Genomic DNA, 24445 nt, shown 5'->3' on the forward strand with positions numbered 1-24445 from the left:
AATGAAGCAGTGGATCGAGGTATGTAGTGGGTACATTTGACAGAATATTTATCACATGATATACTAGATGATGATGGAGAGCAATTATGAGGTACAGTGTACGAAAGTAGTTGACAATTGTTTTTTTTTTTTTGGGCAGATTCATTCAGAGTTAGGACTGTAAGTAGGCTTAACCGCTCGTATTCGACTCGTGTTCGGCTCGATTTTAGCATGCTCAGCTCGAACTCGTAAAACTAAATGAGTCAAGTTTAAACTCAATATTAAACAACAAGTATTCGGCTTGTTCGACTCGTTTAGCTCGCGAGCTCGTTAAAAGCTCAGCTCGTTTATTAAGGTTGACTTAATAAATTTTATAATATATATAGTATAATTTTTATATGAGAAATAATATTAAAAATGTATTATAAATAATAATTAAATGAAACCCTAATCTTATTGTATACTATATAAATAGTGTTTACTATGAGCCATAATTCGATCAGTTACATAAAATTTTCACCACCCCAAATGGTCAAACCTTAAAGAAACAAATAACTTTCATCGTCAATTCGTCATGGAGCCACAAGCAAGTACTATACTATTCCTTTCTTTCTTAATTAAAAGAGGTTTTATATGATGCTATGACATCAAATTTTGAAATTATATTTTGAATTTCTTGATTTTAAAATATTAATTTCAAATAATTCAAGCCGGCCCGATCCCAGCTCGAGGTTTTTCAAGCCGAGCCGAGCTTGAACATAAAAGAAAAAAAATCAAATTTTAGCTCGGCTCGCAGTCGATCGAATGAAAACGAGCCAAACATGAACAACCTAGTACTCAGCTCGGCTCGGCCCATTTACACCTCTGTTCAAAGTAGGGTTCGACACTATTGGTTTATTTATTACCTCCTCCTATAATTAAGAAGAAATATCTGGCATCATCGGCCTTCTATCAATTTTTTCTGTCACGTACCATGTCATGATCTATATGTAGACGTAAATTAGAGCGATTCATTCCACCAAATACCAAGAAGAAAAGTAAAGAGGTATATGGTATATATCTTGTATAAAGGTCTAATCATGAGTAGTGATGTGCCAAATATGTGAACGACAAGTATATACAGATGGCCAAACAATTTGATTTATACATGTGATTGTCCGCAAATAGCGTTATTGCAAAAGTAAGAGGACCAAACACGTAACTAATTGATCGAAATAATTGAGGGTCCTGACAAAATTCATATCACCGGATGCAAGATAAAGTTAAGGTACAGGTTAGTGATGTTACAATTTCAGGTGCATGTATATATATCCTTTCCACGAAGGAATTCCTTTTCAAGGTATTTTATAAGATAGGTAATTTGATTAAGTTTTTTGATTATATTTCAGCGTCTCCATCAATGTTTAGAATCTAATATGTAATTTAGAATCCAAAATAATGATGGTTTGAAGTATCAAAATTGATGAAAATAATGGACATGAAAATCTATCAAATCATTATCATTTTATTCAAAGCCAGTTCTATCTGCTAGTTGGATTGACTTGTTTTGTTTTTATTTTTTTAGTAATTTATTTTTTAAGTAAAGGACAATATGGTCATTATGTCAAACTAGTCGATCATTAAACCGTGCGTGTTGCCTATTGAAATTTGAGAATGGGAAAGCTAAAGCCTTAGGAAGTTAGGATGATTTAATTGAATGGTTGTGTATTTCTTGTATATTGCATACTGATTACAAGAGCAAATATATAGGAAAAGAGAGACAGTTCCAACAACTACCAACTACCTAAAGAATGAAAGGATAAAACTATACATTCAGAAGTAGAACTTAGGGCCAATTATAGGTAAGGCCATTTGGTACATTAACATTACACACTCAATAAGATTTTCCCAAATAATGATGTAACATTTCAAATTGGCTTAACTTTTGGATATTGAAAACCATGATATTTACTTAATGTCATTACAAACAAAAAGTCATCACTCATTCTCTATCCTTCCTAGCTAGATATCCACCAAGGTCTCAATCACTCATTACTTCAAGCCGACTCCGGCAAGGTCCGGGTGGCTTCCGACTGATTCGGGTAAAGTTTCTAGTAAGCTCCTGTAATGTTAGAAAATATACTGTCATATGCATGAAAAGTTACTGTCGCCAGCAATAAAAGCTGCTACAATGAGATTTCAGACAACCTCCGCGCGAGATCCCAAAAGCTACTACCGAGCCAAGCAAAACTACTATTATTGCCTACCAAAGATACTATCAATGAGAAACAAAGCTACTACCAAGCAAGCTACTACCAATGGCAAAGAAAACCACTACCGTATAAAGCAATAGTTACTATCACCATCGTCAAAAGTTTACTACAATTGTCAAACAAAACTACTATCAACAACAAACAAAGCTATTATTCAAAAGCCAAGGCTTCGTCGGAACCCATGGTGTCGTTGAAGTTGATAAGTCATCGTCAACCATATCCTCGAACCCGGATTTATCCTAGCACTCCCCCAATCTACTACATCAATAACAAAAAGACACTACACCTGTAACAAACACAGAAAGAGGAGGCGAAGACTTTGTGTGTGAGAATGGAGCAAAACAGAACGACATATGTGAGAGAGTTACAAACCAACATCAATTTGAGAAGGAGATCGAAGCAGAGGGGAAGGAAAAGAGATGGAGTTAGTTAACAGAGTCGTCGCCGGCGTTGATGCCAACATGGCCAGCTGCGAGATTTGAAGATATAACCGAATTGGGGAGAGAGAGAGAGAGAGAGAGAGAGAGAGAGAGAGATGTCCTTCAGTATGTAATTAAAACTTAACCACTCCTTGAATTAAGATGTAATTGTCGGAAAACTTGGATGGAGAAGCTAAATTTTTTTTGTATGATGACTCTAAAAGAGAGAAAACCAAGTTTTTTGGCTAAGAAATATTCTGATTAATGTCAGCATTTAAATGCATCATGCATCATAAAATGTTAGTTCTTTAACCTTAGGGCTTTCAATACAATCTTCCATACCAGCTCATACCTATCTCTCAACACTCCTTAAGCCAGATCAAGAGAGAATCTTAAGCCAAACTTGGAGAAAAGACGATCAAACTGATCTAAGTGAAGAATTTCGTTGAAGACATTTTCCCGCTGATCACAAACTTGATATATACAATAGCAAGAATTTTGGATTGCACTTGATCGATCTCGAACAAAATGAATATCAATCGTAATGTGCTTAGTGAGCTCATTAAACACTAGATTAGCAGCTATATGCATTGCGACTTAGTTATCACAATATAATATGTAGGAGATGAACACATGATAAACGTACTATTACTTGATATTGTGCCTTTACACTCGACCTTGTTATCACAGTTTGTTTCTTACTCTACCATGTAACAAAATTGTCACCAACAAAAATGGAATATCTTGTGGTAGATTTTCGATCTATGGTGTTACCAGTCTTGTCAGAATCGATATAGTTTTCCAGCTTGAAGTGAGTTTACCAACAAGTCTTTGGCACCATGAAATGTCTAGAAGGGGTTCACTAGCTTTTTCAAGGTTGTGTTAGCTTGGAAAAGAGGTTTTAACTTGCTTCCTAAACTTCATATCGGCTTCTTCATGGCCAGTCCTTGATCTACCAATAATAACGCAATGTGTGCATTTGAGATCATGTTTTCTGCCCTCGTATGGCCTGGTGCTAGCAAAAGGCCATGCTTTTGAGATGCTAGCCTCTTGATCACCAACATTAATGTTAGCCCTCATACCTTTCTTCCATACTTCTTCTCTCTAAAATTGTGTTACACACTATTTGAGGGGTTGGCAACTAAGGTGTCATCAGCTTATGCTTCTCAGCATAACTACACTACCATCCTCTCCCTGCAGACAGAGATGCAGCAGCGAGAACGCCGCCTGTACGTGTTCGGCTGGGAGAGATAACTTCGTACTATGTATCTTTTTTGTTTGGCACTGTCACGACCCCAAAATTTCGAGCTTAAAAACTCAAAATTTTAAAGTCGTTAAACACAAAATAATCTCAATGAAATCGAAATCATTTAAAATGTCACAGCGGATCAATTCTGAGTCCTCAATACAACTCAGACAAACCAATTATTACAAACTAAATTTATAATCCATACATAAAATGGAAATGTAATAATCCTCACAATCACTCACAAATCTCACAATTAAAACCACACCAATTCTCGCACACAAATCCACGCTAAAAACCTCACCACAAGTAGGATACGAACGACTTCGAGCCTCCGGAGTTGTCACTCAATCTCCACTAATCAACACCTGCGGAATTATCCCCTACACCATCGGATTGGTGCATCGGGATTGTAAACACAAACCCGGTAAGCTTATAGCTCGTATGAGTAAAATGAAAATATAATCGCATATCAATATATACGAAAAATCACAAATCATCAAATATAAATGCACTCATGAGTCAATGGACGGCCCATTTGGTCGTCTCAAAGAAATATGAAATAAAACGCTCATGAGAAATTAAGTAACCCTTCTGGTTACCCAAATCCATTTATATTACGGGTACCAAGAACGCTGGTACACATCTGTTACCCCTCTCGTAATACACCGCCGAAATTGGATAGCCACCCGCTATCCAACATTCAAAACAATCTGAGTACCCATGAGCAGATAACCACCCGTTACCTCACATGCAGTACTAAGGCAGACAGACTAGAGCTCTAACTGTATCGTAACTTTCGCCCGGCCAAAGGCTAGGTTTCGACTTGCCAAACACGTACAATAATCTCACATCATATTGTACCAAACATCTGGTCCGAAGACAAATCACATTTTAACAATCGCAATGTTAAAAATCATGTACAATAATCTCACATCATATTGTACAAATCAAAATCACATGCTCAATATATCTTGTCATCAAAATGACATCATCACAATCAAATCATAACAGTATATTATATAGCAAACTATATATATATGTATTTATTTACCATTTATACGATATATATATAATCCATTATATCTTATACATGTCATAATTTATAAACACGTCCGAAGACAAAATGTTTAACAATCTCCATATTAAACTCACATGCTTGTCATCGAATTGACCTAATTCAGAAGAATTCATAACAGTATATAATATAGCAAATTATATATATATGTACTTATTACCATTTATACAATATATATAGAATCCATTATATTGTATACATGTCGTATTTCAATATTAAAAACTCTTGCAAATATCTTAGAATCACCGCAAGGGTAGATTCGTAAATATGTGAGATTTTACTCACCTTATCGACTCGAGCGTAATTCCACAATTTCCGAAGATAATTCTTTTCCTTGCTTTATAGATCACCTTGAAAAGATAAGAAAAGAATTTAGAAACGTTTCGTAAACTTTTAAATGCCGAAACAGTAATAACCGGTTACTTTTCAGCAATTTTCGGTTTTATGAATTTACTGTTCACCGTCACTATTCAATGTTATTGTTCACTGTTACTATTCACTGTTACTGTTTCTATTCACGATTACTATTCACATATTAATGTACAAATACATAACCAATACGTATCGTTGTACGAGTACATACTATTTACGTATTTCTGTAAGTATAATTACTATTCAAATGTACGTACTGTTTCAGTAAATAATAATTACCGTATTACCCTTCCAAAATTACTTTTTATCTTTACTTAAAGTAATTTAAATTTACATTTACCGAATGTAAATAAAATTTACATTTATCGAATGAAATTCACCTTTTTACATTTACCGTACGTAAAAATAAATTACAAAATTACCCTTCTCGGAATCACTGTTCACGCCGCCGCACGTGGCGGCGCGTGGGGTGCACGCGCCACCTCCGGCAGGCCGCGCGTGGCGCTCACGCGCCACTCACTGTGGCAGCGCGTGGGGCACACGCGCCGAGCCCAAAACCGGCGCATAGCACGCCACCGCTGCGCCCAATCTCTCCCTCCTCCTTCCCTCTTCCTCCCCACGGCATCGCACCATGCTTAGCCACCTCCACACGTCCACAAGCGCCGCCTAAGGCGGCGGTAACCTCTCCTTCCACCTCTCTCTCCGATCTCCACCAACAACCTCCCAATTCACCCAAAAACATCACACAATCATCACAACCATGAATCAAATGCCTCCTTACCTAGATCGGAGTTCAAATCGCGTTGGAAACACTTGAATCGTTGATGAGCTTCGTGCAGGAGCTTCCCTCGTCGATGCGGCTCCTTGGCGGTGAGAAGAGGCACGGCGTGCTAGAGGGTGGTAGCAGAGGGTCTCGTGATGTCCAGGGGACGGTGGTGAGGGCACAGCTGCTTGGAGACGACGATCGGGGCGCGAGGCAGAGGGTCGCGGAAACGAGAGAAGCTCGCGGCGGCGAGCTGGAGCGCTGCAAGCTCGGGGTTGCTTGCGGGGGAGCTCGCGAGGCCGTAGAGGGTGGCGGTGAGGACCACGTCGCTCCGGCTGAGGAGATCGCCGGGTGATTCGAGGGGAAGGTGAGATCGGGGGAAAGAGAGAGTCGCGAGGGGGAGAGAGATGAGGGAGGCGGAGGGAAGAGAGAGAGAGTGGGTTTCGTGATATGGAAACCCTAAACACACAATTATCCTATTTATACTAGTTTCCAAATCGGAAACTAACTTCCGACGTTAATAACTTTTACGTACATCGTCCGATTAGAACGCGTCACATGCTCACGAACTCGTATCGACGAGCTCTACAACTTTCGTGAAGAAAGTTTTCGCAACCGAGTGACGGAATAAAAGTCAATAATTTCGTTCGGAAACGTAACGTTTTTCTTATTAAACGTTCCGAGAACGTTTCCGTTTCCGTTCCGTAAAGTTGCAAACAATCATATTCATTTAAACTGAATTTCATAACTTTATAGAATTCAAATTAAATCAGATATTATTTGAAAAATTTAGGGTTATTACAGGCACATAGGGCACGTTCTAATCTTGGGTAGTCGTCTCTACCAAGGTACAAAATATCCCCGATATTTCCGATATATCTTCCGATATTTTTTTTAAACGATATATCTTAGGGGTAAATATCTTATTTTTTCCCGTATCTACGATATTTCTCCGATAACATAAAATATCTCAGATATTTCTCCGATATTTATGATATATCTGATATATCTTCGATATTTTAGAGAAATATCTGAAAAATTTCACTTAAAAAAAATTAACTCAACTTGAGGATGTGTCAGACTTTGCTTGACCTGGAGTTTTTGATTAATTAATCACCTCGAGCCTCGAGGAATATAAAAAATAAGACTAGAAGAGTAGTCATTCAATCGGCTAATTTTTAATTTTTCGTAAAAGATATCGAGATGAGGAGTGAAAGTTTAAGTCTTAACTCTTAAAAGTCAAGCCATATCAGTGATCAATGCTCTCCTTGACCTTGAGGGCACAATGAGGGTATTCTGCACTAAACGTATCAGGAATTGCCATGCGTATTTTAGCACAAACGGCTTCCTCTTCTGCTTGTGAAAGAAATTGAAGTACTTTTGCTCTTATTCATACAAAGCAAAGGAATCGTCTTGCATATTAAAAGTTGGAAAAACTCGTATACTGCTACTACAACATGAAGTTACAACTACGTGATAAACAAGCAAAGGATAATATGATTAATGAAAAAAACTACATCGATGTACTTCATGCTGCTAGTGAACCACTTCAGAATGGCATTGATCCTCTTCATGATTGGATTATGCCTGCACACCTAACCGATGAAAATGACAACCCTCCTCCACATGTCGTAGAAAATGTAATTGATTTTGGAATTGATGTAAACAAGGTATTATCTGATAAAGTTGAAGACCTGAGAGATGATTATGATAATGCTAGTGTGTGGGGCGGTGTAGCAGCTCCAGATAGTTCAGATAATGATGATGATGATGGTGGTGGTGGTAATAGTGATGGTAGTGGTGGAAGTCGACAAGGTGGTGGAGATACAAAGTTTGAATATGGACAATTAGGTGGAGGATTTGAGCAGTTTACTTGTAAAAGTAATTTTGATCATGCTACCCAAGATGAGAATTATGGATCTAGAGCAGGCAATCATGGTGCGAAACAACAAAATAAGTGCAGGATGAGGACAAGATGAGTCATTGATGATCAAAGTATTTCATCTGATGTTAGTTCAGTTGTCTTAAGTTTTGATTATATCAGTTTAGGCACAGAGCACAATGGGATGTCAAATGAATCATATGAAGTCAACTATCAATCTGGTCATCATATTTACAATTATGGTAAGTTTTGAGACGTTTATGATCAATTATCGAGTTGGCTTCATCCTTGCTATTCATTTCTCAAAAAATTATCGGCAGTTCGAAAGAGATATATGACTATCATATTAACTATTACAATTCATACTATATGGCTCGTATGTCTTTGGTAGAGTATTGTAGTTTTGTTGACCAACATGCGTCTTTTCAAGCACCTAGAATCTTTTTTTGGTATTAAATAAAATTAATAATTATATTTGTTTGTATGTAATTCAATAATAAATAAATAAATAATTTTGGAAAATGAACATATTTTTTTTCTAATATCCTCGATATATCCGATATCTTTTTTTTTAAACGATATATCTCCTGATACCGATATTTTGAACCTCGATCGCTACTCTGTATGATGATAAACACTTAACTAATCCTAACTGGGTTGGATTGAGTCGTGGTATGTATACCTTATCATTGACTGTATGGGTACTATCAAGTTTCAAGTAAGGTCGTGACTGTATCGGTACTTACACTTATAGATTGGGCGGCTACCATGTTTGTTTATGATTTATGATAAGCTTGCCTTGCGCGTACTCTGCGGACCACATACAAACGTTGTTCTGTTTAGCCAAGTTGAGTATTCAATAATTTCTTATGTCGTATACCTTGATTATTCGGTATTGTAATTAGAACGAGATGCCGGTCGATCTAGGGACCTCTTGGTCTTTGAATTACAGCAAAGCCATTAGACCAGCAAGTGACCAGCTACACCTTGCTTATGTAATGCATTTAAAGAAGTGCATTTATGAGACGGAAGTTGCTAGCTGCACACTGACGGAATGGAAACTGAGAAACAATGTCCTATTATTTTTGCAAATTCTATGTACGTAATTCCCAGATCTGTGCCACTTCTTCTGTATGGTCATTGCCAAACGTGAATTTTCTTGAATAGTAACTTTTTCTTTGACGTATATATCGATTACGTACTGGTATTTATTTGTAATTTGGCTCGCTCTGAGTACTATCGACATGCTTAATTTGTCTATATTCGATAACAAATTGAAATTATGTGCATGCTTGCATGGTTTTGGCTAACTAGCTTACAAAACAGAGGCCAAATTTAGAAACATGCAAATGTAGGTAGAGTATATATGTTATATGCTAATTAAAGTGCTCCAAACTTGACTTGTAGACACTTGGGGGGAAGAAGCTCACCTAACCTAGCCTACAAAATCAGGTTAACTAACCCAGCCAGCCACGATGGAGCTCGAAGATGTGTGTGTGTGTGTGTATATGCTACTTTGAATCTTGTAAGAGTGATCGGTATGGCCAGATAGGTATGGCCGGTATTGATAACATAAATAGAAAGAGGGAGAGTCCCAAAGCCAATATTCCAACCTACCACCCCTGCAAACGATATTAAAGCCCTGCCCTTCCACATGATATCTATCTCATCGTCTCTTACTTCGTTATCAATTGAATTTAAGAGTCACGAGCAGGTTCGGTATGTGGAACTGCATCAAGAAGGTCGATCCAAGTCCCAACGTCCTATCCCTTCACTCCTGTGTATTAGGGATGTCGATCCCTAAATTTGAGGACAATGATCTTTTCCCTATATGTTAATTGATTAAATGATGAGCATTGATCGATGATCAGTCTGGTGCAAACTGATTGAAGTTTACAAACACAGACTACTTAAATCTACACTTGAGAGGAAGAAAATACTTCGCGTATGGGTACATATATATGTATGTGATACACGTAATTTCTTTGAATCTAATATATATGCTGTTTCAATTGCCGTTGTTCATGTCCTAGCCTCAAATTTAAATTTACGGATCCGTCTCTGTAAAGTGAGTAGTCTCTGAAGACTGAATTTAGTTAAAATTTATTAAATTTAGAAATAATTTGGACTCAACTACAAATGAGATTTCTTTTTAAATGGGCTATCGGCTGCCCTCACACTGTATCTATTAATTAAACCACAAAATATAAGGACATTGAGCCTAAACCCCATACGTTTAGAACATCCCGAAATAATATCAGACGTCACTACATAACCTTTACATTGTAACAAACACCTTTTAGCAAGGTGTGCACCATTAGCATAACCATTTGCCTTACAAATTTGGCAATATAACGGAAAGACAGTGCTCATGAAGAGCCATAAACTCATTTCCTACTACGTTGCCACTAGACAATACTAGTGACACTAAGTTTCATCCTGTCACTAGGAGACTGACAATTTGACAAAGCAATGAACTCACCGCCTCAATAAAACAAATATGACACACAGAATGCAACAACCAGAACATAGTCCACTTCTTCTTATTGAAAACACACAAAGACTGAAAATAAAATTAAAAACTGAAAATAAAAGACCAGCCAAGGTCGGGTCCAATACTAGGGCCCAAACTCAGGCCCAATCTAAGGACGTGGGAGAGACCACCGCCTGCCAATCCACCCACAATGGCACTCCGACCCGCCAGGTACACCAGACCTCCACCGGCCACGATGTACTGCCATGCACGTGCAAGAGACACCCACTGCGACCACACCATGCCCACACCATAACAAACCAGATCCAACCCCAGGTTGGATTCGATTTGGGTGTCACAACCATTACCCGCCTCCACAGCCAACCAGAAACCTCCCATAACAGACCCAATCCAGTTGCCGAGCTGACTACCCTGACATGCTGACAGCACCACCACCACCCTAGACACCAACCCCAATCTCTCCCAATCCTCACTTCAACCTCTATCGAAGCAATCTCCCCAATCAAAACTTTTGATCAAGGAGCCCAGAGTCATCTCAGCCCCAAAGAGAGATGACAAGACCCGTCCGATGATGGGCTAACCACCGGACAGGGAGGGAAACCAAAATTCTCGCACTCAAAGCGCATGTAGGCGCGTACTAGGTTTTTCAGCCCCACTATTTTGACTTTTTTTTATGTTGACACCAGTTTTTCCAAATGGGATTGTTAAATCTTTTTAGACAAAAGAGAGGTATGATGGGGACGAGAGTTCAATCTCATCCAAATTGATCATGATGATCCTCATCGAGCTATAGAAGGCTTAAGTCCGTTTTATAGCTCCAGTCTCATTCTGACCTTGGTATTGAACCACATAAGGATTTTTTTCACAATGGATCATTCTTTTTTCTTAGCGTGCAGTTTGTGGTTGATTCACGTAGTTTCCTGCTTCTACTAGGAAAATTTGTTCTTTTTTTTAATTGTGTTAGATATACACAGCTATATCATTCAGCTTTATATTAGAGTTAACTTTGGAAGTATCATTCAGGATCATGGATCTGGCAGCATAATTCTGCCATATATCCAATGGCTTGTAGAGCTGTATAATGAATAATTCTGAAAATTGAGCTAATTCGAGCATGCCAAATATCATAACAAATAGCAAATAAATTATAAAGTGAATCTGGATCATCAAATTGTTTAGTGGTGCATGTACGTTAGGGAGATGTAAGAGATCTCTTTTTCATATTCCTTCATAGGACCACAATTTTTGTAATACCCGGGATTTCCAATCTCAGTTACCGACACAGTATGACTAATTAATCGACATTTTCTTTAAATGTTGAAACACGTAGTTTAATACATTAATATTAAATTACACATTCCCACCAGCGCGAAATTATTTTCGGAATATTTTTCCGAAGATCCTTTTTTTTTTGTTACAAGTGAAGCCTAAAAGACCCAAACAACAAAGCCAAAGACTAATCTTTAGAACGCCTAATTCTCCTAGCTTTTGCAACAACATCAAGATCATCCAAAAAGGCATGAGTAGCATGTAGGGAGGCTCCTCAAAGCTGATCAACCAAGAGAATGAGTGATGTTGCACTTGGCTAAAGTATCGGCAACGCTGGATTTTGTTTTTATAAATTCCTAAAGTTTCACTGTTTTGAAATAATTTTCTAAAAATAGATTTTTTGTTTTGGGTTTTGTTTTGGGCTTTCGACCCGAGCCCAATTCTTTTACTTAACTCGGCAACATTCTCTCTCAACACAGAGAACCTTTCTCTGTTCTCCCTCCTTCACCGAACACCACCGTCTCCCTTTACCTTCGCCTAGCGCCGCCGTCAAAGCGAGTTCAACACATGCAATTCCACCATCGTACTCCCCTCACCTTCCTCTCCATATTGATACTTATCGATCACCATTTCAGCCCCCTCTGCCAAATTCACAAATCTCGTCCGGAGGAGCTTCCATGAATTCCGGCGACTCTATGGCTCCGACGAGGTGCTCAGCCATCAATTTGGTAAGGCTAGTCATTACTTGTCATACCCAACTCAATTTCACCTTTGATTTCGCCAATTTGAGTCTAATCGGAATCTTCCTCTTTATGTCCTTCGCCACCGTCGTCAACCGGCTCCTCGGCGACGTCGAGAGTTGCGGCAACCAATCTCTTCTTATACTGGTAACTTCCGCATTCCTTCCTCTTTTATTTTCCTTGATTCCTCTTTGAATTGTTGGAATCGAACCTTAATTCCTTGTCATCCGCTTCTGTTTCATGTGTTACAATGAAACTCTGACCTTGGCATCTCTTCTTTTCATTTCTCGTTGACAAGATGACCTTGGAAAAGGACTCGGAGCTTCTGGGTAGTAGCAGAGAGCTTTGATTACTTTAAGAGAAGTGGCAGCAGCTCGGGGCCGAAGATGGGAGGCGCTGCAACCATTGTTTTCGATTCCGAGATGTTGATGATATAGGAAAGCTTAATATCTTGCTGCATGTTGGTTTGTTGTTGATCGGAGACGATGTCTGTAATCGGAAATTGGCCGGAGTGATAAGGGTGACAAAAATTGGGATTTTTGATGTTTTACTTTCACTTTTTTACTATTTACTAAATGAATTTAATAGTTGTACTTTTACTTAAGGTAACTTAATTAGTGGAAACCTAATTTTAACTAAATGGCGACGATCTAACGTAACGAGTCTTATGACTAATGTTAATTATGATCCTCATTCGGTTCGAGCACTCGTTTAACTTAGTATTGTGTGGGTAAAATAATTAGGTCGTCAAAACGATTCCAAGTTATGATGCACGGACACGGACACGTAAGAGACACGGGTGTCCATATTACGCAATTAAAGCTGGACACGAGGGGAATTTTTGTCTGCAAACATAATTTAGACCTAAAGACTGATCCATCGATCCTTGCCTCGCTAGTCGCTACGCAGCCAAGTGAGCCAACGCAACTCCGACCTTGAACCCTCCGACCACTTCGTCCCCACCGCCATCGTCGCCAAGTCTCTTCCTTTTGTCGCCACCACTGCCAACGGCGATCTCTTCGGCAAGGTAAATCCAAGTTGCTACTCTCTCATCTTTCTTCTTCTTCATCTTATGTTGATTGAAGTAAGAAAGTAAAGATGTTTTTGATTTGTGATGAATTGAGTTGTGGGTATAATCGATTATGGATTTATGGTAAATGTATACGAGATCTCTCCTGGCTTTCTCTTTCTCTCTGTTTTACATTCATATCATTCCTATACTAGCTATTTCAACGTCCCCTTGTTTGTTTATTGGTTCCTTGTTGATCTGTTGTCTTTCTTTTTGTCATGCCTCTTTGATTTCTTGCATTTCCTTCCCCATTGCTTCAATTCATCGGAAACTTGGGTGCATGTATCACCATAAACAGATTTTAATTCCAGTCAACTAGATTCTATAAAGCCTATCTTACTCTAGCTCAATTCTTTTCTTTGATTCCATTCCAATTGTTTATGTACATTCTGTTGAATATAAACTTTAATCTTTTCTGATTCTAGATCAACCCTCATTTGTGTTTTTGATGGCATTCATCGTTTGATTCCTGAGGCCACTTCTAAATAGCCTCACTGGGTTATTTACTCAAGGAAAGCACCAATCAAGGTAATTTATAATCTCTCTTCCTATATGTTAATAGACTAATAGAGAGTGTTTAGAATCTTAACTATTTTGAACTTGGGAGTGTTTGGGAATAGAGGCTGATCACGATGATATTCTTGGATTTAGCTTTCCCTCAATCTCAAAGTCCCTAAGATATCTAAACATGTATGTGATGGCTTGATTCTTCAACTTACAGTACTGGTTGTCCTTTGCTTGAAACTATGTCAATAATTGGGTGAAAATTCAATTTGAAGATGTGAGTCTTGAATTTTTGAGATTTGGTTATACAACAACATATGCTAGCAGCATGATTTCGATTTTTTGTGGAGCACTAAGGAATTTAGAGTGCATGGTCTGAAGGCTTTGGTTGTAGATTCCATTGTATGAGAGTTTGGTCTTATATAACTTATACATTATAGGCACAAGATGCATGAATCCATAAATTTTGATTCATACTTTCATAGTTTGATTTATTTTTTGTGGAATCATATATTTAAATGTCATATGATGAGCAAAATGTTGCAAGTTTGCAAATTTGGCTTGCAATATTTATAAGAATACAGCATATTTGACTCAATTTTGTATAGATCACAGCAGATTGGACTCAGTTATGTTTCTTTTTGCAAATTTTGCATGTAATCTCTAAGTTCTGTGTAGATCACAGCAGATTGGACTAAGTTCTATTTTTTTTTTTTGCAGATTTTGCATGTAATCTCTAAGTTATGTGTAGATTACAGCAGATTGGACTAAGTTCTGTTTTTTTTTTTTTTTTACAAATTTTTCATGTAATCTCTACGTTCTATGTATATCACTGCAGATTGGACTTAGTTATGTTTCTTTTTGCAAATTTTGCATGTAATCTCTAACTTATGTGTATATCACAGCAGATTGGACTGAAATCTATTTTTTGTTTTTGTTGCAAATTTTGCATGTAATCTCTATGTTATGTGTATATCATAGCAGATTTGACTCAATTATGTTTCTTTTTGCAAATTTTGCATGTAATCTCTAAGTTCTGTGTATATCATAACAGATTGACTGAGTTCTGCAATATGTACTACAATGGCTTGTATACTAGAGTTTGGACACATTTGTTAAGTGAAGGATGGGGAATTGTTGGGTGCCCTAAGGTTAATCCGGAAGCCAAATCTAAATTGGTCAAGTTGATGAGAGAATGCAAGGAGAGATTGACGAATGCAGCTCCTAAACAAGTTCATCTACCATCAACAAGGAATCAAGGGGGAGTGATACCACTAATAGCGTTGGGCTGAGCACTTATCATGCATATGCACATGAACTAACAACATGCGATACAGGAAAGAAGAGGAAAATAGTAGCTGGTTCTAGTTATATTGAGAAAGCCTTTCAAAACTCGGCTAGGGAAGAATGTGATGCTGAGGTTGCAAGAATGTTCTACACCGGTGGTCTACCATTCAATTTGGCAAATCACCGGAACTCTTATATTCATACTTCTACTCTTTCGGGCTATGTTTCATCAAGTTACAATGTCATAAGGACCACACTTCTTACAAAAGAAAAGAAGAATATTGAGAAGCATTTGCAACCACTCAAACTTTCATGAAAGGATAAGGATGTGAGTATATCTGATGGTTGGTCCGATGCACAAAGAAAACCATTGATTAATATGATTGTTATTTTCTGAGAGTGGTCAGATAATGTTAAGAGCTGTAAATTGTGAGGGAGAATACAAGGCTCGGAATTAATTGCAAACTTGATTATTGGATCTATCAAGGAAGTTGGATATGAAAATGTAGTCCAAGGGATTACCGACAATGTTCCCGTTTGTGCAAAAGCCAGTGCAACGATAGCAAGTAAGTATCCTACTATTTCTTGGACACCATGTGTAGTTCACACATTAAATCTTGTTTGAAGAGTATTTGCAAACCGTCTAATTGCTTGAGAAATATAGATATGTATGACCCATATTCTCTTGGATACAATTTATTGTGGAGCATGTTATGTATATTAAGAACTTCATAATGAATCATGGAATGAGATTAGTTATGTTCAATGATCATTGCCCTTTGAAGTTGCTTTCAGTTTCTCCCACAAGGTTTGCATTTACGATTATTATCTTTAAGAGGTTTAAGACAATCAAGAATGGTTTGCAACAAATGGTGATTAGTTCAAAGTGTGATGATTATAGCTTAGATGATCAACTGAAGGCGACTAGGGGTAAATGAGATATTATTGGATGATTTAATGTGGGATGATATTGACTACTTTCTTAGTTTTACCGAGCCTATCTATGAGATAATTAGGAACGCGGATACCGACAAGCCTTGTCTTCATTTGATGTATGAATGGTGGGATAATATGATTGTTCAAGTGAAGAAAGTTATATATAGGAAAGAAAGAAAATAACTTGAAGAAAAATCTCTCTTTTGGAATATGGTTCATAAGGTGTTGATGACTCGTTGGACCAAGAGCAACACGCCTCCTCATTGTTTGGCTCATTCTTTGAATCCCAAGTGAGTGATATTTGTATCTATTTATTTATTTTAATTCGTCCACTTTATATTCTTGTTTAGTAATATTATAAAATATATTCCTATTTCTTTAATTAATTAGTAGAAGCTTATAGATATTTATATTTCAATGTTTTAGGTATTATAGTTCGGAATGGCTTAGTGAAGCTACTCATCGTGTTGCTCCTCACAAAGATTTGGGGATTACAAGAGAAAGAAAAACATGTCTCATGCGGTACTTTTCCGATGAAGATAAAGGAAGAAAGGTTAACATAGAATTTGCCAATTTTTCTATGTGTATACAAGAATTTGGAAGTTGAGATGCTATGAAGGATAGATACTTATTAGAGCCAATTACATGGTGGCCAATCCATGGAGCTTCTTCACCTATTCTTCAAGGTACAGTCTTTCAACTTCTAGGTCAACCTAGTTCTTCATCTTGTTGTGAAAGAAATTGGAGCACATATAATTTCATTCATTCTTTAAACAGGAACAAACTACTCCTACAAAGAGTGGAATATTTGGTATTTGTGCATACCACTCTTATGTGGGATGTAGGAGGTGATCAATTTGAATCCTTGGAAAACATTAATATTGGAAGACTTGAGATGGCTAACCTTACACATGATGAACCACAATTGGAGAGATACTTATTTGATGATGTTGATGATGTTATTGAAATAGAGAATATTGTGGAGGATGACATTGGAGTTTGAATGAAGTTATTAACTATTTGTATTTGAATTTCATTATGTATTTAGTTTAAAGTTTGAATCTTTGTCGGACTTGTATTTGTATTTGTATTTGATATTTGATATTTCATATGTGAGATGATCTTGTTTTAATTTAAGAAACTATGCTACTTTTTTTAAATTAGGTATATTATTTTAAATATATATATATATATATATAATTAACATGTCCAAAACATGTCCGTGTCCAACAAAAATTTCATTTGGCGTGTCCACGTATCGAATTGTGTCAAATACGAACACTCGTGTTTGTATTAATGCTTCATAGATTCCAAGTAATTTTAATATCCTTAAACTATAGCTCGCTCGACTATTGAAGTTAGACCTTTTTTTGTTTTCCGAGACTATTAGTCAACGTGGTCAATTCATAGTCAACCCAAGAAAGACTTAGTCAACGGAATGTCAACCTTTGACTTTTATGGTCAAACTAGGAATAAAGAATCGAATCAACTTATGATGCTCGAATTTGGTATTAGCTCTTATGATAATTGGAATCCAAGTTGATGCTACGAGATCATACAAAGTTGGAGCAGGAGAAGCATTTCTTTGAAATTGGGCTAGCAGTGCGGATTCTGCTCTTCCTTTCAAGTAGGGTGAGCTAACCTCCTGTGTGTTAATTTTGTGCCTTTAAATTCATTATCGATGATATTATTGTTATTAATTGAGATACATTATTGCTTTTAGAATGTTAAAACTCGAGGATAGACGATATAGTATGTCACGACCCCAAAATTTCAAGTATGAAACTCTAATTTCGAAGTCATGAAAAACTCTAAAACAATCTCAATAAATCGAAATCATTATAATGTCACAGTGAATCATTTCTGAGTTCAAAATACAACTCAAACAAACCGATTATTACAAACCAAATTTATAATTCGACATTATAACAAATGGAAATGTATAAATCCTCACAAAATCCTCACAAAAATCCACACAAAATTCTCACCACAAGATAGGATAAAAACAACTTCGAGTCTTCAGAGTTGTCCTTCGATTTCCACTAATCGATACATGCGGAATTATCCCCTACACCATCGAATAGGTGCACCGGGATTGTAAACACAAACCCGGTAAGCTTTGTAGCTCGTATGAGTAAAAACTACAAATACAACTCGCATAAAAATATATACGAAATCCACAAATCAACAATTATAAATGTACTCATGACTCATTAGACAGCCCATCTGATTGTCTAATAATTGTGAAAATATATATGCTCATGAGAAGTTAGGCAACCCCTCTATTTACCCAAATACATTTATAATACAGGTACTCATGAGCGCTGGTACACCTCTGTTACCCCTCATATAGTACACCGCCGACATTGGACAACCATCTGTTACCCAATATCAAAAATATATGGGTACTCATAAGCCGATAACCCATCAGTTACATCATATGCAGTACCCCGGCAAACAGACTAAAGCTCTAACTGTATCGTAACTTTCGCCCGGCCAAAGGCTAAGTTCCGACATGCCAAACACGACCGAAGACTGGTCCGAAGACATAAAACACGTCCGAAGACAAAACTCGTCCGAAGACATAAAACACGTCTGAAGAGATAACTCGTCCGAAGACATAAAACACGTCCGAAGACAAAACTCGTCCGAAGACATAAAACACGTCCGAAGACATAAAACACGTCCGAAGACATAAAACACGTCCGAAGACATAAAACACGTCCGAAGACATAAACTCGTCCGAAGACAATCACGTTTTAACAATACTCAATGTTAAAACCACGTACAATAATCATCATGTCATATTGAACAAATCAAATCACATGCTCGATATATAAATCTCATTACCAAAATGAACATATTCACCACGAAATCATGACAGTATATAGTATATCAAACTATATATATGTACTTATTTACCATTTATACAAATATATATTCCACTACGTATTACTATTCATGTATTTACTATTCATGTATTACTGTACAAAGTACATACTGCTTACGTATTTCTGTACGTATGCATACTATTCAATCGTAAATACTATCTCAGTAAATAATAATTACCAAATTACCCTTCTGAAATTACTTTTACATTTACTGAACGTAATTTACATTTACAGTACGTAAAATAAATTTACATTTACAGTACGTAAATCACTTTTTACTTCCACCAAACGTAAAAATAAATTTTTACAAAATTACTGTTTGAATTCACTATTCACGCGCCGCCGCACGTGGGGTAACGCGCCACCTCCGGCGACCGCGCGTGGCGCTCACGTGTCACTCCTTGTGGCAGCGCGTGGGGCCCACGCGACGAGCCTAAGACCGGCGCGTAGCACGCCACCACCGCACCATTTCTCCTCCTCTCCTTCTCCTCTATCTTCCCACGGCCTCACGCCGCCCCTAACCTCCTCCACGCGCCGCTCTAGGCGGCCGTATCTCCTCCTTCTCCCCTCCTCCTAATCTTCCCCCAAATTGATCCAAAATCATCACACAATCACACACAAACATCAATCACATCAATTCATACCTAGATTGCACGGTGGAGCCCTTGAATCGTCGTCGGAGGTGCTTGAGGTTCCGGCGATGCTTGAGGGAGGGAGGGAGAATCGGGGAGAGAACGAGAGAGAAGAGAGAGAAAGTGGGAAAGTGAGGCGGGGTGAAGGGTTTCCGAAAATGGAAACCCTAATCCCTCAATTTTTCCTTTTATACCCTTTTTCAAATTGGAAACTAACTTCCGTCGTTAATAACTTTCACGTCTGATGTCCGATTCGAACGCGTAACGTGTCCACGAACTTGTATAGAAGAGCTCTACAACTTCCGTGAAGGAAGTGTTTACAAACGAGCAACGGAGCAAAAGTCGATTCTCACCTCGCAGAAACGAAATTTTTTTCTAAATAAACATTCCGATAACGTTTCCGTTTTCGATTTCCGACGTCGTAAAGCGAAACAACACGTTTAAAAGTTTTACAAACTTATAAATTTAAAAATCAATCCAATAAATCGTTCCGCAAAATCGGGTTATTACATAGTACGTAAGTGAGTAGACTTGAGAGTGAATGGGGCCCAGTAGTTTGGTAACCTCTCGGTGTCGATAACCGTAAATCTCCAGAGGCTCAATACCCTATTTTATTATCTCTTACCCCTATTTACGACACTTTAGTTGCACGGGTAAGTTTGAGACTTGGATTCATCCTATACAATATCATTAAGGGCATTCTAGTGAAAATTGACACTCTCACGCCTTTATTGTTTCAATGAAGGTAGTTGGCTTCAACTTAAAAGGTAACTCGTTCGCCTCTTAGTCGTTAGAATCGGTCACCACTGGTTGAATATTTATATGATGGCCATGTATATGCATTGTTTGCATGTTTTCCCTTAAAGAATAGTTAACCCTTTCATAAAAGGTTTAAGACACATGCTCACCTCTAAATGATTTAAGTTTTCATAAAACTTAGCATACCTTACTTTCAAACAACATAGGTCATACGTGGGTTGACTCCTACTATGTGAGTGAGGACGAAACTCAGCCGTACTATAGTTTTCTGTGCAGGTTAGGAGACAACAAAGGTTTAGGAAACGTGAAAAGTTTAGGAGTACACGTTTTCAATTACTTTGTCCTTAACTCAAATTATGTAATTATGATTCTTATTATCAAAGTTGTATCCGAGATGTATAACTCTTATTTGTCACATTTTCTTTTTTTATGGGTTGTCATTGTTGTATTTGTTTTGGACCGGTGACTTGAATATCACCTTCTGTTGTTTCAAAAATATTGTAAAGCTCGCGTAATCATTTCAAGTGTAAATATTTGTTGTAACTATATTGTTCATTTTAAAGTTGAGCTTGTGAACTTAATTTTTCCTGTTGCAAAAAAAAATTATACATGTTTCCAAACTAACAAGTGTTTGAACGTATTTTGTTCGTTTGTTCGCTTGTTAATCCAAAATTTTAAACTCTAATACTATCATTTTCCCACTTCCGGGATGTGACAATTTTTATTCTCTAAGTTTCCAAATCCAGGTACATCCCAGTGCTTCCAACATGTTAGTTGTTACAAGATCGTTAATTACAATTACTGAGAATTCAGACTTGTGGGACTGTTACATAATAATATGAACACCAAAAAATAAAAGTAAAAAAGGAAATAAAATGTCATCACAAGATCATTCAATGATGCAAGACTATGGAACAAAAAGTGAAACTCAATCTGTAACGCACAACATCGGATAAAAGATGGCTGGGTGTAGTGTTTAAGTCATTCTTAAAAATTAAGTGCATGCATTATAACGACAAGTCCACAATTGGGATCAGCCTCACAAAGCTTCGAGCTTATTGAGAATTCACTCTCACAGGCCTAGAATAATGTGGGTGCTCCACTAATACAGAACAAATTGATTTGTCCAATCAAGAATACTAATGAATTTTCTACTTGCATGATTTACAACCCTCTTGCAGGCTTGCAGTGTGGGTTTTGCGTAAGAATATAAATTGATAGTGATACGCAGTCATGCATACAGAAAATTTAGAGTAATGGCCTTCAATTAGTTGAACAAATCTTTTGGGAGGTGACAGTGGAGCGGAGGGAGGTGAAAAGTCGGGACGTTGTCGTGTGAAAATAATCAATCAGGTTTAGATGTATGATTAGAAATACTCCTCTTTTTTAGGCTAGATACTAGAGAGCCATCACCAGACTTTGATTGCCGACTTGATTCATACACTTATTTTTTGTTGAATTGACTAATATCTAATCCAATTAAAAGTTCGCACGTATAAATGAATGTTGCATACATAGATGAATTTTTCGATGATCGATTTGCATAGATAAATGATTGTTATGCATGCACCGATGCACGTAAAGCATTTGAGAAGAAATGGGAAAATGGGTAGTTGAGGTTAGATTCGGGATTACAACTGCTTCAGTTGAGCTGATTCATCATTTAGTGCAATTAGCATGTAAAAATATACATCAATCATTATCAGGAATTCAGGATGGATGATCGCTAAAGACCAATGTCTATCTGTTTGTTGTGGAAGCTTTGGCTAAACCTAATCGATATTCCTTTTTGAATATAGAAACATGTAGAGTGTAGTGCAAAAATCTTCGAAAATGACTTGCATATGAAGACGTCTAACAAGTCTAGCTCGATGTCGTGCAATTTCTTACCCAAATTTTAACACTGATGGTAATGGTCGTGACACCTCTTCAGTAATTGATTCTTAGGGCTCACTCCATGCCAAAAATATTGACCGGGCTTCCAATGATGCAAAACAGGATCCAGATCCTCTCTTGACCAAGAAAACTGTAATTTCCCCTATTTATAATGTTATAATTAATTCATGAAAGAATATGATACTTGTTTTTGGACTTAACCTTAATTTGGCTACACACTTGTGACAATAAAAAGAATGAACAATAGATTTAGTAGATAAAAGAAGGGAATAAAAAAAAGTTAAAAGAGAAAGATAAGGGTTAAGTGATCTAGAGAAATTGGTGGAGAACCGACAAAAACTACCGAGAAAAAGGAGAAGATAAGATCAGAAAGAGAGGAAAAGAAAAGGGAGGCACGGTGGGGAACAGAAAGAAGAACGAGAAGGTTTTATGTCTCTCCTCTCTCGAGATCTTGCTCAAAAACTCAATTGGGGGGGAGCAAGAGAGTTTTGAGAAGAGGAGGAATGGGACCTCTAATTCTTTCGGACTCTCTAGCAAGCCCCAATGAATACTTTCTTACTCTCTTTCATGAAATAGATGATAGATAGCGTGAGGAAGTACCAGGACACCTTGATTCAGATTAATCCCTACTTAATCTGGGTCGGGTTGTCACAAATGGTATTAGAGCGCAGGCTACACTCAGACCATGATTCTATTGGATGTTCCTGTTGAGCGTTGGTACCTTCTATTATTATGGGTTTGTGAATTCTTTTGCTTATGTTAAACCTTTGTGTATTTCATGTTCTGTTCTGTTTGTCGAGCTCAAATCGTTTATGAGTTTTTATTCATCTTGGTTATGAGTGTGCGCTATGAGAACGTGCTGATTTGGGCTAGTACAGGTTATTGTTCGTTTATGATTTATTGAGATTTTGAGATATTGAGTGGTTGAAACCTATATGAAAGTTTGAATTAAGATTGAGATCAGTATAATATATGCCTTTTGGTTCATTGAAATCGGGGCCATGACTTTGAAATCTGGTTCCAGTACGTCATTCGTCTATTTTGGGTTATCATTTTCCCTCTAGTACATACGTCCTCGTGTGAAAACTTATTGTCTGTCTAGGTGATCTCTTAGATGAATTCCTATGTGCGCATTCATGAATTATAGCAGAAACCTAACGACAACAAATGCAAATGGTGGTAAGGGTGGTGGAATATTTTGTTTCATTGTCTTGTGATATGGTATATTTATATGTTGTAGTTATCATGTACAGACCAGAATGGAGGAGTACTCATGATTTGGTTTCAGGACCTTAGAGTAGGCAAGTGGACATGAGACAATGAAGGCTTAATTAGTAAGGGAACCAGAAGATAGTACTTTATTTCTTTATTTGGTTGTATGCAATATGTTTACATATATTATAGTTGTGTAGGTGTCTTGGTTTTAACGTTTAGGTTAGTGAGTGTTTGTTGTTCCTAATGCTTAATTGTTCAGATCCTTAATCACAAATAGCTATCTTCATTTTATTTGGTAAAGTCGTGTGTTTCAGCCCTAACGATTTATATGTAAACTAAAGTGTGAGTTCAATTAGACTCATTGGTCATTGCTTGCTTAATTAGCAGTTACTCATTTGCATTTATGGATGTTTGGACTTCAAAGTATATAAGATGTGCAAGTTCTGTATGACTGTTCGCTTCTATGCTTTTTCATATTATGGGCGGGTAACTCTAAATTTATTTTGCTTAGCTATTTCTATGATGTAATTATAAGTTCAATTCTTTTCTTTAAGTGACGTTTATTTTGAACTTTACATTTGACTGCCTTATGTTTCATACCACTGGAAATGGAAGAAGAAAACAAAATTGTACTATTGTGTCATTACTTGGGCTTGATCATATACTAGATTGAGAAAATAAAAAGGCACTTATTAATTTAAAGAAGTTGTGGTGAAGGGACAGATGCACGCATATGAAGATGAACCAATGTCCATACTTCAT

The 24445-nt window shown here is 37.2% G+C and overlaps 2 long non-coding RNA genes across 3 annotated transcripts; both read left to right on the forward strand.

Annotated features, from left to right (window-relative positions):
• The first annotated feature begins 12328 nt into the window (after positions 1-12328).
• Positions 12329-17293, forward strand: LOC126787637 (uncharacterized). Of its 2 annotated transcripts, XR_007671254.1 has the most exons (6): positions 12329-12641; positions 12793-13521; positions 13989-14091; positions 15122-16580; positions 16717-16976; positions 17068-17293. It is a non-coding gene; the product is annotated as an uncharacterized LOC126787637 (long non-coding RNA). The 2 variants fall into 2 exon arrangements; XR_007671253.1 differs by having other exon boundaries at positions 16717-17293.
• Positions 17294-23123: 5830 nt separating this feature from the next.
• LOC126787635 (uncharacterized) lies at positions 23124-24083 on the forward strand. Its single transcript, XR_007671251.1, has 2 exons — positions 23124-23204; positions 23757-24083. It is a non-coding gene; the product is annotated as an uncharacterized LOC126787635 (long non-coding RNA).
• Positions 24084-24445: the final 362 nt, after the last annotated feature.

This window comes from Argentina anserina, chromosome 3, assembly GCF_933775445.1.
Source record: "Argentina anserina chromosome 3, drPotAnse1.1, whole genome shotgun sequence".
NCBI lineage: Eukaryota > Viridiplantae > Streptophyta > Magnoliopsida > Rosales > Rosaceae > Argentina > Argentina anserina.